Here is a 14,698-nt window from a genome sequence, read left to right on the forward strand (position 1 = left end):
GTGATATGATTCGATGTTTTCTCTCTGCATCGATGCTGTTGGGTCGTTGATCACTGAAGCGATATATCGATCAGGATTAACGTATCGTTACACCTCTGGATTAAAATTCATTAGGTCGACACTGAGCACATTGAACTCTGTGCTGTGAGGCTCTAATGTTGCTTAGAGAATCTTTACTTGACCTGTTTTGAATGAAGAAAAAACAAAAATGTCTCCTCTCTGTTATTCCTGGGCTCAAAGTTCGCTCTGTCTGAAGAAGCCATAATCACATTAACACTACACATTTGTGAAAAGTCTCACCTGCAGTGACAAACTCACTGAAATCATCATGTGAGCGTAAAGTTCCTCTCAGTGTTTTTGCATCTTTACAGTTTCGGTTCCTCCTCCACCGCTTTAATTAACGCAGTTTACAGTTTTAATGAAAAAGCTCTGAGAACCCTTCAGGCTACCTTATCAAACTTATGATAAATCAGTTTATACATGTATTCCACAGTCACAGAAGAAGGTCAGACACCCAGAACTCAAATCACAAACACGAGTCGAAGTTAGACAACCTGCAGCGACCAACCAGGGGATCTAAACGTACCTGTGCGCGCCCGCGTTTTCCAAAAAAAGACAAATCTACTCAAGATATTTCTGTGTCTACTGATTGGGCTTAGAGGTAGAAAGGTAAATGAGAGAAAGAAATAAATGAGTTAATAAAATAACACGCCTTTAAAACCATTCTGGCCATTCGCAACCCTTGAAATTCAGACGCCGTTCGTCTAAAAGACATTTCACAAGACACACAGATCGAATCCAGCAGATTAACATCAACAAATCAATGTTTTAAGGTGATTAAGTTTATTTATAAGACCACTAATCCTTACAGCAGGAGGTACTGAAATGGCAATATCATAGAAAAATCTCTCTCATTGCACAATCACACATAACGAGATGCCACGTCAGGTGTGACACCTGCACATCCCGAGCAGTCGGGTTGGATCCGGAGCTCCTGCTGAGCACATTCACCAGATATGAAGCCATTTTTTATTTTTTTTTATTCTACTGTCAGGGGAAATATCACAGCACGTCGCAGTCTGAATCATTAAAACCTCCCGGGGCGATTTATAGATTCATGTGCATTCATCTCCACAGGTGGACTCAGTCGTGAACACGTCCTGAGATCGACGGCTGCGCGGCGCTGATTCTGTCCGGACGCTGTGAACGGTCTCTGTTTATTACGGCGTTAATTCACAGGCCCGTTTACATAACTGAGGGGGAGAGAGAGCTGCCGGCATGCATGCAGATAAAAACTGTGCATGTTGAATCAGATCCAGTTATATTCATACATCCCTCGCTCTGATGTCTGTGATTTCCCTCCCTCTCCTCCTTCCCCTCGCCATCCTGCATCGTTTCACAACAGCGGCGGCCATGTTGGGTTATATAAACTCCAACTGGACCGGGCTGCGCAGTCCCTAATGTCTGAACGGAGTCGGATCTCCAGGACGACTCGCTGAGGGAAGAGAGAGAGAGAGGGGCATCGTCGCCTCTCCGTCCGCTTACGCAACCAAATTTCAAGCAATTAAGTTTTAACAGGCCGCGCTGACATTTTACTTGACGTCTCGATTACGAGCTTCACATTTTGCATCTTCGCCGCCGTCAGCACTGCGGCGCCGCCACAGGAGCGAGGTCATCGCCAGGCTTCCTCATGAGCAGAAGTAAAACACCGGTGATCAGAAACTTGTTTTTTAGCTGTTCATTGAACAAACGTGCAGAACGGATGTGAAATCTGCTTGTTGGTTGTTTTAAACTTCAGTTTCAGGGATCACTGATGAGGCTTGTTGTAGAGCGTTTGATTGAATCCTGAGGATTTACTCACTGAATGACCTTCATCATGTGATGCTGCTGAAGCTAAAAGAAGACGAGGGAACATGGTCCAGAGCCCCGGAGAACGTAAAGGCCTCGGACCGCCTCCAAAGGCAGCTGGTTTCATGACATCACGTGATGATGTGATCTTGTAAATCCATCTGGCCTGCTTCAAAATATACAGATTTTATGGCCAATGTGTCTGTTTTTACACTTATAATTCTATAAGTCAACTCCAGACACCGACAGCGACGTCCTACACGGATATGAGAGTGTAAAACGATGCTGTGTTGTAGAAGGTTTGTGATCTGTGTGCAGGTTCAACAGCTCGTCACTTCAGGCTGGTCGACACCCAGAAGGTAAGAAATGAGCGGCCATGTTGTTTATCTCCGATCCAGTACAGCAGAATGACCAACACACGGAGTGAAATGTCTGAGAGAAGATAATACAGAGGACACACTGATGATTACAGTGTCTTTATCCCTCTCATCACCTGCAGCCTCCCGTCTGATTAATGCCGGCCGGACTTTTAATGTTCGACTAATTACTGAGAGAATGTCAGAAGTTTGGGTGATTAAATGGAGGACAAGACAAACCAGGAACACTGAACCTGGTTCATCAGCTCATCTATGATTATCAATCGCATCATCAAACTGTTCCTACATAAAAACATGAAGTCAACATGTCTGAACTTTTCTTTTCTTTGTCTCCGGATTAGAAATGAGTTACCAAAAAGTGGTGCCTGTGTTTCTGCTGAAAATAATACAAATATGTAATAAAAATCTTTTGTTTCAGGAGCTCTATTTATAAATATTTATATATTTTTATCCGAGCGCAGCAGACAGAGAGAATGTGAGTCACCTCAGTGAACGTGGGATATGATTCCTCTCCAATAGTAAGTTTTAGTTTCGGCCCTCCAGAGGGAAAGTTAAGGAACCCCTGAATTAAAAGTTTATATTATGTAGTGTGCTAATAATAATGTGGTAATTAAGAAATACTGCTCAGTCAAATGAGATCCTTTCCTCCACTCAGGTGACTCAGGATGTTCTCTCTCCATGTGGTGACGCACAGGATTGTGGGTAAACATCCAGTAGAATCAACAACCATCATATCATTTTCAAATCCATCTGTGTGTGTGTGTCTGCTGCTTTGTGTTGACACACACACACACACACACACACACACACACACTCTGCCCTGGTGCTTCTGTCACCTTGTCGTCACCTGCTGCTGACACTTATGACAGGAAACAGTTTCTACTGCGACCTTCTCACCCCGAGTCACAACCAGAGCCATAAAGAACAGAACCAGGACTGAAAAATAAAAAAATCCCCTCTCAGTTATTACATTTACACAGCGAGGCTGCAGCTCGGAGCACTAAAAGCATAAACTCATCTCTGACTGTGTATACACGCACGCTTTATTACGTCCGTGTTTCTGGTTTGCTGATTAGCAGCATGATTCAGGTCTTGGCGCTGGTGCGGACGCAGTAAGACGTGATGTATGACGAGCACGGCGGGTTTCACAGGTTTCAGGGCCGTTACAGGAGAAACACAGTGTTCATCAGCTGCGTTCTGAATCACTGAATGAGCAATAAAGCAGCTAAAAGCCTGCAGAACGGCTCTCTGTGTAGGACGAGATACCTCCATCCATCCTTCACGTGTGCTGACAGCTCGCTGTAATCACCACGGGAACAATAACCAACAGATATGAAGATGCCCTCATTTCCATTCCCCGCACATTCCAGCCCGGACGACGGCATATTTCATCGCCTGTCCAATCACATCCCACCTGGGGAAGATTACAAGCTCTCTCGTTTCTCTTCCTCCTCTCTTCTTTAATATTACTCCTCTCCTCTGCCCTTTACTTATTTTTCTCCCTGTCTTTCCATCTTTGCATCTCCTCCTTCTTCTTCACCTGCATCACACACACGTCACACACGTCACACACACTTCACGCATCAGTAAGTATTTGTCTGAACCTCAGTCAGATCTCCAGGTCCCGTCCTGCAGCAGGCGGCATGTCCTGGCTGTAACAATATATTATATAATGATGAAAATATTCCCCTCACACAATCGAGCCTGCTTGTGTAAATGTTGTGCCATTATTGCTACGTAATAGCCCTTTTATGGCCTATCTGTGTAAATATTTGGCGGTTGCGATCAGCCTGTGACAGAAACGTAACATGAAGGTAAGACAGACAATAGATGTGTGCGTCTCTCTGCTCTGGCTTCATGTGCGTGCGTGCCGGCTGCCATTTTGTTTGCTTTCCAGTTTTCCTTTCAGAGGCAGCGTCTCTGTCTCTGCATCAAACATCTCTCTTTATCTCTCACAGATGAACCGTCTTTGAAGGAAAGCGTCTGATGAACGATTCCCGTCACGTGAAACACTCACTCCAGTGTGATTAATAAAAGTTTGCAGCAGATTTTTAAAAGCCGACGGAGACGAAACAGCGTCTCGTTTTCTGCTCAGGACGAGATGATGCGCACAGATTCAGACGATGCTTTCACTGTTTTCATGCCCCAACAACTGGATCTAAAGGTTGACGTCCGGTCTGGTAGTTTGGCGTTTATCTGTGGCACAGTGTCAGATCAGAGATTGATTCCTGTTGTAAAAATAAATTTTAAAGTCTTAATTGTGACGTTACTACAGCTCCTCATTCTGCCGGCTGTTATCACTCCTGACAGACGACCGCGGTGACAAAGGCAGTGAAGTGAAACAGATCGAGTGGGCGTTCCTTTTTTTTAAATTAACACAGCTGAATCGTCATTCGGCCACAGACGAGACACTAAATGTAATGTCAAATGATATGTATGCTGTTGAAAAGGCTGGGAGGAAGAATCGCTCTGTGGCCTGCAACACTTCCTCTTTCCCTCTTCCAACACGTTACAGCCGTGACGTGAAGATAACGTTACCGTTCCAGGAACCACGGCGAGCCTGAACAATAACAACAGTGATGTAACATTACACAACAAGTCCGAGTGTCACTACAGCTGGAGCGCTCTCTGCACAGAGGAGCTGCCGCTAAGTGCTGCAGCGACATCCCAGCGGCCGCTCCACAGAGGAGGCCATGCATTATTGACCTGAGGAGTCCAAGACCCCATCACTTATTCATCCGGCCTCGCTGTAACGTACACATCTCACAGACACGTGGCTAAAGAGCAGGAGGGGAAGGATCACAACAGTGGAGGCTTCCTGCTGCAGACACAGGATCACACTGCAGAGACAGCGAGGGTGAAGCACACGACATGAACCGAGGCTGGAGCCCATCCAGCTCAAACTGGGCGATCGGCGGGGAACCGGCTCATCACGGGGCTGTCGTCCTGTATCAGGACTAACAACCAGTCATGCACATTCACACCTGCGGGCGGTCAAGAGTGACCGACTGACCGAACCTGCACGTCTTTGGACCCACGCAGGCATGGGGAGAACAACCGTGCTAACCGCTGCACCGCCCTGCTGCCCAGCATGCTAACACGCTAACACGCTACACTGAAAATGCTGAACATGATACATGTTATACCTGCTAACTCCACATTCTCAGCTGGAAATTTTAACTGGAAGCTGCAAGAAGTCATATTTCTGACTCGGAGTCAGTCCAAGATGGCTGCTCAACAGTAGTGTAATCCACTCACGAGTTTCCTGGGAACCAGCAGGAAGTCTCATGATTGTCGAGGTTGTAACCGGGCTGAGCTGGAGTTCACTAGATAAAGTCGCTCACCTCGTACCTGTTCATGTGAAACATCAGGTACGTTTGTGTGACAGGAAGCAGCAGAAGGTGCGGCCATAATTCATGGCAGGTATCGGGGTGTTTACGGAATAAAGTGGATAAAATATAGAATTTACAAGCACGTCGGTGTCTGTCTGTACGTGCACAACACAGCATAATACATCATTATCGACTGGGAGCACCACAAAGGTTTTCTGACTTAATGTAGCAGAAAGAGGTCGATCTGAGCGTGACGTCACTCCCTCCTCTGACTTCCAGGGTTAATGGAATGCAGCATAATGCCACTCGGAGAATGTTAGCAAGCTAACGTTAGCGTTGATGATGAAAATAATCATGAGTCCCTTTGATTTGAACCCTGTCAACAATCACAACTGCACACAGGTCTGAACTAATTGCATAAAAGCCTCGAACCCGTCTGCATGTTTGAGTTACTGTAAATAGAAAAAGCTCGGCTGCATTCTTGAGATTTACTGTCTATAAATGATTCCATACATACAGTATTAGACTGATGATTATTGCTCACACAGGCTGAGCGATTATCATCAGTCTTTGCCCGTGGCATGATGACATCACGGTGCTCTGACAGTTTGGGTACAGAAGAAGAAGAACATCATGTTTAATAAGTGATGTTTTGTTGATCTGTGCTCGCAGATTCTGGTGAAGACGGGAAGAAAAACACACGTGGAGGTGTTTTTGGATTAACTCCCATCTGACTGATGAGCGCAGTGACCACTGGGTAGTTGAGGCTATACCATATGATCTGCTCACAGTATCCTACGAGGCACGTCATACGACACGTGAGTAAATGGTACGAGACGTATCCTGTCCACGCCTCGGGCAGGATGTCGAGGGATGTGGTAAAGCAGAAGGAGGCAGTGAGAGCGGGGAGTGAACACGTCCGGGTCAGAGCGGTTCAGAGTTTAATTAGTTTTATCATCGTGATGGAGAGCGAGGTCGTTTCTGGGATGTGCGGCTCTGCAGTTTACAGCCTCCTGGAAACGTCGGGGACAAAAGAGAAAGAGCGCGTCGCTGACGGGTCGGAACTCGCTCGGTATTCCAGTCACGCCTCGTCTCATAAACGCTGTTCCTCCCTCTGAACAGCTCGAGGAACAACCGCTGCTGACCTGTGTGTATGTTAATGTGAGCTGCTCCACAGTTCATCCATTATCGTACAAAGCAATGTCATCGTCCCATTTATTGTCTCTTCAAGGTGGCGTCCCTGGTGCATCAGACCGGGGCGGTGAAGACGAGGGCGAGGCCGGTGATTTGGCGCCGACTGTCCCCTCGTTCCTCTGCTTATTATCGGAGCGTGGCTCTTTATCAGCCAGCAGAAGGAACAACAGACGAGGAGACAAGACGAGAACGTCTCCGCTGTGACGACTGAGGTGTTTAATTTAAAGAGCAGAGGGCTCATATGTACCAGGAGGAGATAGAAGATAACACATCAGTATGCACAGCAGACCACCAACGCCCTTCAGCCGAGCGCTCGCTGGATGAAAGCGGGTCCAGTCTGCATCATCTGCCCGACCACAGAGTTTTATTACAGATGACGTTCAGGCTGCTGGAGGCCCGTAGAGAGGTCTGACATGAAAAACATGACAGGGAGGCGTGCTGGTGGGCAGTAAAACTGAAAGGATAAAAAGTGCGATTGGGTTTGGCGGTGTGGACGAACATATGACCGACAATCAACCAGGCAATTTCTGCACAGGCCTCTGCAGCCTGTTTTGAATTAAACGCACAAGCTCTCATGTTTTACGACGCAATAAACGTCAGGGCGGAGAGATGCGAAGGCTCTCAGGGTGAAAAATACAGCAGAGGTCCTTTTTATATCTGCGCGTTAGAAGGAATTCCAGGCAGGAGGCGCTCAGGCCCGCCGCAGGAGGAAGAATCCCTGACGTTTTAGCGTCGCCGCAGGGAGAAGAGCATCAAACTGTGACGCCCTAATCAATACTGTTGTTCTTCATCAGGCCTCTGGTCACAGCTTGTTGGCCTGGAGCGAATTCGTACAGTCGGGGATAACGACACCAGATGAGAGCACTGAAGACGTGAGTCACAGATCCACAGAGGTCCAGTTACAGTCCAACAGAACCGGGCCAGTGCTTTACAATGAGTCCCACGTTTTAGTAGTCAGGACACTAAAAAGCCTGATGAATATTTGAGGAGTCATAAAAACAAAGACATTAAAAAGCGATTAGTCGTCTCAGAGGACGAGAAAAAAACCTTCTGAGAGGAAAAATATCTTGTTTTTTAATCTGATCGAGCCGCCGAAGAACTGAAATATCAAGAAAAACTTCTGTGGATAAATAAATGTTTATTTAACATCTTAAATGTTTGACTCAGTGCTGATGGTTGTCTGGAGGGCTGATTTTGTTTGTTTGGTCTAACGTGACGTTTTCTTTGGAATCAGGTCCAAAAGCCGACGGCCTTTAATGTTCTCTATCATGGAAGAAGAGATTCTGACATCTCTCGTCATTCTTAAACGACTCAAACTGCAGAAGAGAAAGTCTGAGCATGGAGAGCAGCAGTCAGGTGTGAAGGTGCAGCGGGTGGAGGCGAGTTTCAGAGGATCAATAACACTGATGCTCACTGTAAGACTGTGTGGACGTTAATGCTGCTGTGTTATAGATCAGTTCCTGCAGCAGTTTGTGACTCAGACACAGTTACAGCTGCACGATACGGTATAAAGTAACTCACTGTGACTGACACAAATCATTCACAGGTTTCATTCTCACTGAAAAACTAATAATCTCCCGATGATTTGACGTTTGTACAACACAAACATCTGAACAGTGTTGTTTTTGGCAGGCATTTTAGATTTAGTCTTAGTCTTTTGGACTAAAATGCTTTTTAGTTTTAGTCAAATTTTAGTCACTTCTATATGTGATAGTTTCAGTCCAGTTCTAGTCAACAAAAACTCAAACAGGTTTAAGTCAGTTTAAGTTAAAAAAACACAACAAAAGAAGAAGTATAGTCTTTTATCAAATTAATTTAGGTCAATAAAAAGATCTACAAGCTCACAATATGTTGCAATGTGTTGAACTTCTACACATCTGCTATTTTCACAACTTATGTGTGACACTCTTGTATGATGAAGTCGGGCATCAATTCATGAAAAAAAACAGTTGAAATGTGCTGATTGTTATTCTATATCTTGTGCTTTTGTACACTTAAATTGTTCAATAAAAAAAAAAAGTGACAATGAATTTGTCTTCAAAATAAGAGCTTTACATTGCACCCTATTTGAGTTTAGAACTGGGTCTTAGCGGGGGGCTTTTAATTTGAAAGTAGCGACCGTTACTGGCTTGCTGCTACAACAGCAAGTGAACAACGAACGTTAAGCAGAGATGTCATGCATTTTGAATGTCTGACAGACCATCCACTAATATTTACGTCCATTCTCGTCTCGTCAACGAAAACTCACACACGTCTCGTCATGTTTTAGTCGTCAAAGAGCCGCGTTTATCTCGTCGCTGTCTCGTTATCGTCATGAAAAAATGGGCGTCAACGAAGTAATTTCGTCATTGTCATCGTCATCGTCGACGAAAACAACACTGCATCTGAAGGAAAAGATTTGAATGGTTTCGTCCAGAGCGTGATGCCGTCTTCATCCTGCACACACTGACAGTGAACGTGAGCTGCACAATGAAGCTTCACATCACACAGAATGAAGCCAGATATCCTGCGCTCTTCTCTCCCACTCAGGTCCGGATGTTTAAGGTTGATTGCAGAGGCCGACCTGCACCGACGACCTCCGTCAGCTGCACTGCAGCATCGTAAATTACACAACATCACCAGAAACACACACACACAACCACACACACACTGCTGGGAGAATGAAATCGTCTCCTCGCTGCACATGTTTGCAGAGGACTGATACAGCGGCATTGTCCCTGCACCTGAGCACACAATGCCATGTAACGCAGAGGGCGGAGGACGCATTCATGTTGACCCGAGCAGATTAATTGGTGACTTCATGCTTCACTGCCGCGCGGATAAGAAGTCTATACATGCTTTTATTCTGCCGGAGGAGGTTGTGTTGGGATGATTTACAGTAGAATAACTCTTAATGCTGCGGTGAAAGTGATACGTGAAGCTGCGGATCGATCCGTCTGCAGCGTATCCGGCACGCGTAGTAACACCCGAGACCTGAAGCTGAGAACGCGGAAAACATCCAGAACTGTACGTCTGATTGATGGTTATCATTTGGAATTCACCTTCAAAACAAACATATATATATTCCAGTTATTTCTAACTGCTTGTATTCAGGACATTTTCTGGTTACATGTCCATCGGTGTGATTTCACCTGGCAGTCGCTCACTTTGGCAGATTCTCTCGCCTGTGTTTTATTCTCTCCATCTCGCTCTCTCTTCTCTGTTCTAATCACTTTCATTATCCCTGCCTAGATTCCTTCTTGTTAATCAAAAGAATAATATTCTAACCCTGTGAGAGCAGAGAGAGAGAGAGAGGACAGATGGCAGGACGATGACAGCGCTGAGGATCGGCCGCACAGACACAGAAAAACATTGCAGGGTTTTTATTATTTTATTTTATTTTTAGCTCCAGGAAAAGCTTCAGAAGTCGGAGAGAACAGTTGTCACATCGCGTCTGTGAGAGGTAAGATGAATAAAGCTAAATTTAGAGAAGTTGTGCTTTATATCCACAACACGTCTCCATTAATACTCGTTCACCTGCCGACACGATGCAACCACACAATCACACACGTGACATCCAACATATCGAGGTGCGTCTCTTCTCCGTGTCACAGAGAGAGATGGAGATTAAAAAACGTATTTTTTAACGATGTGGTTGGATGAGCGATCGTCGCCACAGCTTCGAGGCCTTGGCGGGCGGCCATTTTGTTTCTCTGTTTTGTTTTGTGTCTATGAGAAAGTGAGAGTTTGACCCGCGAGAGCTGACTGGGCACAAAAAGAGGCTCGACTCGTCTCACAGTCATCTGGGACCAAATAAACACTCTTTGCCTTTTTTCCTCCGAACGACTCGATGCTGTCTTTCTTCTACATCAGCGCTCCAACGTCCTGTTGAGTTTACAGGAGGACTTTTTTTGGGGGGGAAATGTGATTCTTCACTTTCTTTCTGAGAGTCGGATGAGAAGATTGATACCGCTCTCACGTCTGAAGCTCAACAACAGCAGCCATTTAGCTTAGCTTAGCTTAGAGACTGGAAACAGGGGGAAACAGCTAGCCTGGATCCCTGCTGTGATACCAGGTTGTGTTTGTTTCCCTTCGTCGTTCAGCGAGAATCTGTCATTTATCTGGCAGTTAAATAATCATATTACGTTGCTGAAAGGAGAATATGTGAAGCTGAAAAATATATTTTAAAGGAAATAAGTCACATGGGAGAAGCTGTCATGTGAAGAGACCTGTGCTGTGCTGCATGTTACGGTCATGAACTGATATTTCGATTGTGATATAATTCAAGATTATTATTATTATTACATCACAGTTTTCATTGCGATGTAAAATTAGTAAAATCGTGATGGTGTGGCCTCAAACTAACGTGTTGTATCACTTCTGGAGGAGAAGCTTTGTAGGTCAGACATCTCTGCAGCACTGCAACACGTCGCTAACACACTGTGACACATTTAACTTCAGATAATAACGGCAGTCCTCAGATCTGGATGTTGCACTTGATCATATATCGGCAGTTCGAGCTCCAGTGCTCACCAAACAAAAGAGAAATCTTTGGGCAAAGTGACTTTGCTCAGACAAAAATAAAATAAATGATGTCTTCTAGAAGCAGACAGTCCACACTCTGACAGAACCGCCACGTCTCCGCGGGCCCTGGACTCTGAACCAAAGACGGGCCAGAAGACGAGAAGTAAACAGCGAACTTGACAGCCGATAGCGTTATTATTCTGGGAGTTGCTAATGCGACAGCAGCAGAACGAGCGCTGCTGAATCCATGAGGCTGATTCTGTTTGTCATGCAGCTAAAAACCTGAGCTGCACTGACGGAGAGGAACTTTACCGCAGTTCACAATCCAGACTAGTTTACAGAGGAGGGAGCGAGGCAGTGGTCCAGTTCTCTGCTCAAGGGCACTCCAAAAATGCCCTTGAGCAGAGAATGATGTCTGCTTCCTCTGCAGTCCTTCGTCTCAGATTCAGACTCGTGTGTTTTTTGTGAGTAAACTCCAAACACATGAAATAAAACCTTTTCTTCCTAATGAAGCCGTGCTGACGGTGTCTGCTGGTCTTCCTGTGTTGACCAGCAGCTGGAGGACAGAAACCCTTCAGTCTGGTCTCACTACGTCCCTCACATGTGTCAGAGGATTCGTGCGTTGGAGGGCTTCAGCTGCGTGGGTTTGTTTGGGCCTGTTCAGAACCGCTGCAGGAAACAATGCTGCTGCTCTTCATCTCTTTGGCTTCTTGCATAACCAAACTTGATTAACACTTGAATCCTACAAAAAAAGGGGGGGAGGGGGGGAGCTGCTGGATAGGATGAAATGTGAGGTGTACCTGCACCAAAACACGCATTGCGCAGCCATCCAGCCGGGCCGGGCCGGGCTCAGTATCCACCAGCATCCATCATGGAGGCTTTAGGAGTGCAACACAGGCGGGGCGTGAAATGAACAACGAACAATCAGCGGATGGTGATGGTGCTGTGAGTCACCGTTCATCCAGAGAGCAGCAGCAGCAGCCTCCATCACAGTACAGGCCTGAAACCCCCTCCCACCTCCACCAGCACCACCATCAGCACCACCAGCACCATCAGCACCACCATCAGCACCACCAGCACCATCAGCACCACCAGCTCCTGTCTTCCTCCCTCTCTGCAGTCTGAACAGTGCACGCTGCATAAGACCATATGATAAAGCGGTCATGGCAACTGGAGCTTCCTCGGGGAGCTTCACTAGAATCTGCCATTGTCATGAATTCACAGCTGTCAGTGTTCAAACCCTGCAGGCTGATCTCACATCAGTTTGCTTCATATCAGTTAATCTAAAGGTCATTAAAATCATCTACAGGAATCTGATCTGAAGGCATGTGACAAACATTCAGTCAGTCATCACAGATCAACTGGACCTCACTATCTGATCTGCCGCAGCGTCGAACCTCAGGACGAACCGAGCCTCGTGCGTCTGTGTGTGCATCACGAGGCTCCGGGTCCGTGCGTGACGCGCCGCACAGGGGCGTCGGTACACCGCAGCATCCAGACAGCTCAACACTTCATCACATGTAACACAGATAACGAGGCTGCGCTGCTTCTGCTTCAGTGCGTCCGCAGCCTGCATGGAGCGCGCGGGTACCGAGCCACCGCGCGCCACGCGTGACGGGCAGACAGCGTGTGCGGGGCTCACTGACAAGTGATGTGCGTCGCCTCGGAGACGGAGGATGGGAAGGTGGGTGGGTGAGGAGGGGAGGAGGGAGGGGGGGGGGAGGCTGGGTGTCATAGTGCGGGTTTCACCACGGTCCTCCCCGGCGCTCCTCTCCCCTCCTCCCCCTCCTCCTCCTCCTCCCCCTCCTCCTCCAGCAGCACCGGGGTATCTTCGAGCTCCCTTCACGCATCAGTCACGCAAATATGTCACAGATATATATATGTTTTACCCGCTCGTGAGGCAAAGACTGCGTATAGAGACGCAAATAAAATGGAGCTGGACCTTCCCCTCCCTCCTGTGTGTGTCCGCCACCCTCCTCCTCCTCCCAGCGCCTCCACCATGGCGCAGTTTACTACACATGACACCCTCCACCCGCAATCACCCCCGACTCCTCTCTCCACAGCAGCGGGGGAGCTGATGCTGTTGTGTTCCCCCTCTCTCTCTCTCTCTGTCTGACACGAGTGCGACACATTGATTCATGATTCACCATCTTGCTGCGACATCAGCAGTCTACCTGCTCTGATGTGGAAACAATGAACCAGCCCCGCGTCTCTCCGACACACACACAGCACGGACCCGCTGAGACCTCCAGTCCACCTCTCCTCAGGGGGTTTTAATCCTCCGTGTCTCTGTCCAAGGTACCCAAACACCACGAGAAGAAGAAAAAACGCCCACCCTGAACATTCGCATTATAGCGCACCGCATCCATCCGCTGCGTGTTGGAGATTTATCACCCGGGAGGTCACGCATCGCCTTCCTCCTTCTCCTCCTTCTCCTCCTTATTCTCCTTCACACCCTCTATTCCTATCCACCCCGCCATCACTGCTGTACATCCTGCTCTACAGTCAAACCACCACCCCAAAAAAACACAAATAACAGAATTAAGAAGCGCGCAGAAAACATCCCGACCAGAATAAGAAATAACGGGGAAAAAATAACGTTTGCGCGTCAAAACGCATCAAATTCCGGCTGTTCGAGGAGAAAACACAGTGCGAAAAGAGTCTCCGGTCTTACCTGAGCCTGGTGTCGGTGCCCCGCAGTCAGTTTGGGAGGAAATGTCTGCGTATACCCACAGCTAAGCGATACCAGCCTCTCTCTCTGTATATGACTGGGATGCTGCAAAGGCACTGCGCGTCGGCTGAGTCCTCCTCGCTGCTTCTTCAATGGGAGGGAGGGAGGAGGAGGAGGAGGGGGGAGGAGGAGGAGGAGGGGGGAGGGGGGGAGTAAAGCAGTGCAGCTCTAGTCAAAGATGGCGGACACTTTTGACGTCAGCAGCAGCTTTTAATAGATATCTGTCAGAGAGGGAGAGAGACTTCACACAGGCTGTGTTGTGAGGAGCAGCGTGGATGTTTGAAACATCTCTGTTGTTGATATGAAATGTTTCATCAGGTCTTACAGATCCAGCAGCCTCACGATGGATCACTTTCATATGTTTGACAGGGAGGTTCTGGTTCTGATTCTCGCTGGCACGCTCACTGGATTCATGTTGGAGCTTCTGCAACTGAATAAAAAGTGTAAATTCATTCAGCCGTGCACTGTCACGCTCTCAGGGTCGCTCTCACGTTAAGCACATCTGGGATTTTACTTTTTAAATCGCAACACTCTGACTCTGTTTACATCCAGCATGACTAATCATATATCTCACCGGTTGGCGTCTGTGGTTACGTCCCTCCGCATGGCGACTGATTTGTGGTCGTTGGATTCGTCCTGCTGGTTTGGTTTGGGGATTACGAGGACGTGCACCTGTAAAACATTTAAAAACACTGATGTGGTGAAGCCGTGAG

The 14,698-nt window shown here is 47.2% G+C and overlaps 1 protein-coding gene across 2 annotated transcripts in view; it reads right to left on the minus strand.

Annotated features, from left to right (window-relative positions):
* snap25a (synaptosome associated protein 25a) overlaps positions 1–14,086 on the minus strand; it is a 33,749-nt gene extending 19,663 nt beyond the window's left edge. For both annotated transcript variants that reach the window (XM_030404702.1, XM_030404703.1), the window contains exon 1: positions 13,929–14,086. The gene's annotated coding sequence lies outside the window, so the exon portion shown is untranslated. The remainder of the gene's footprint in view (positions 1–13,928) is intronic.
* Between the last annotated feature and the right edge of the window lie 612 nt (positions 14,087–14,698).

This window comes from Sparus aurata, chromosome 22, assembly GCF_900880675.1.
Source record: "Sparus aurata chromosome 22, fSpaAur1.1, whole genome shotgun sequence".
Classification (NCBI taxonomy): Eukaryota; Metazoa; Chordata; class Actinopteri; order Spariformes; family Sparidae; genus Sparus; species Sparus aurata.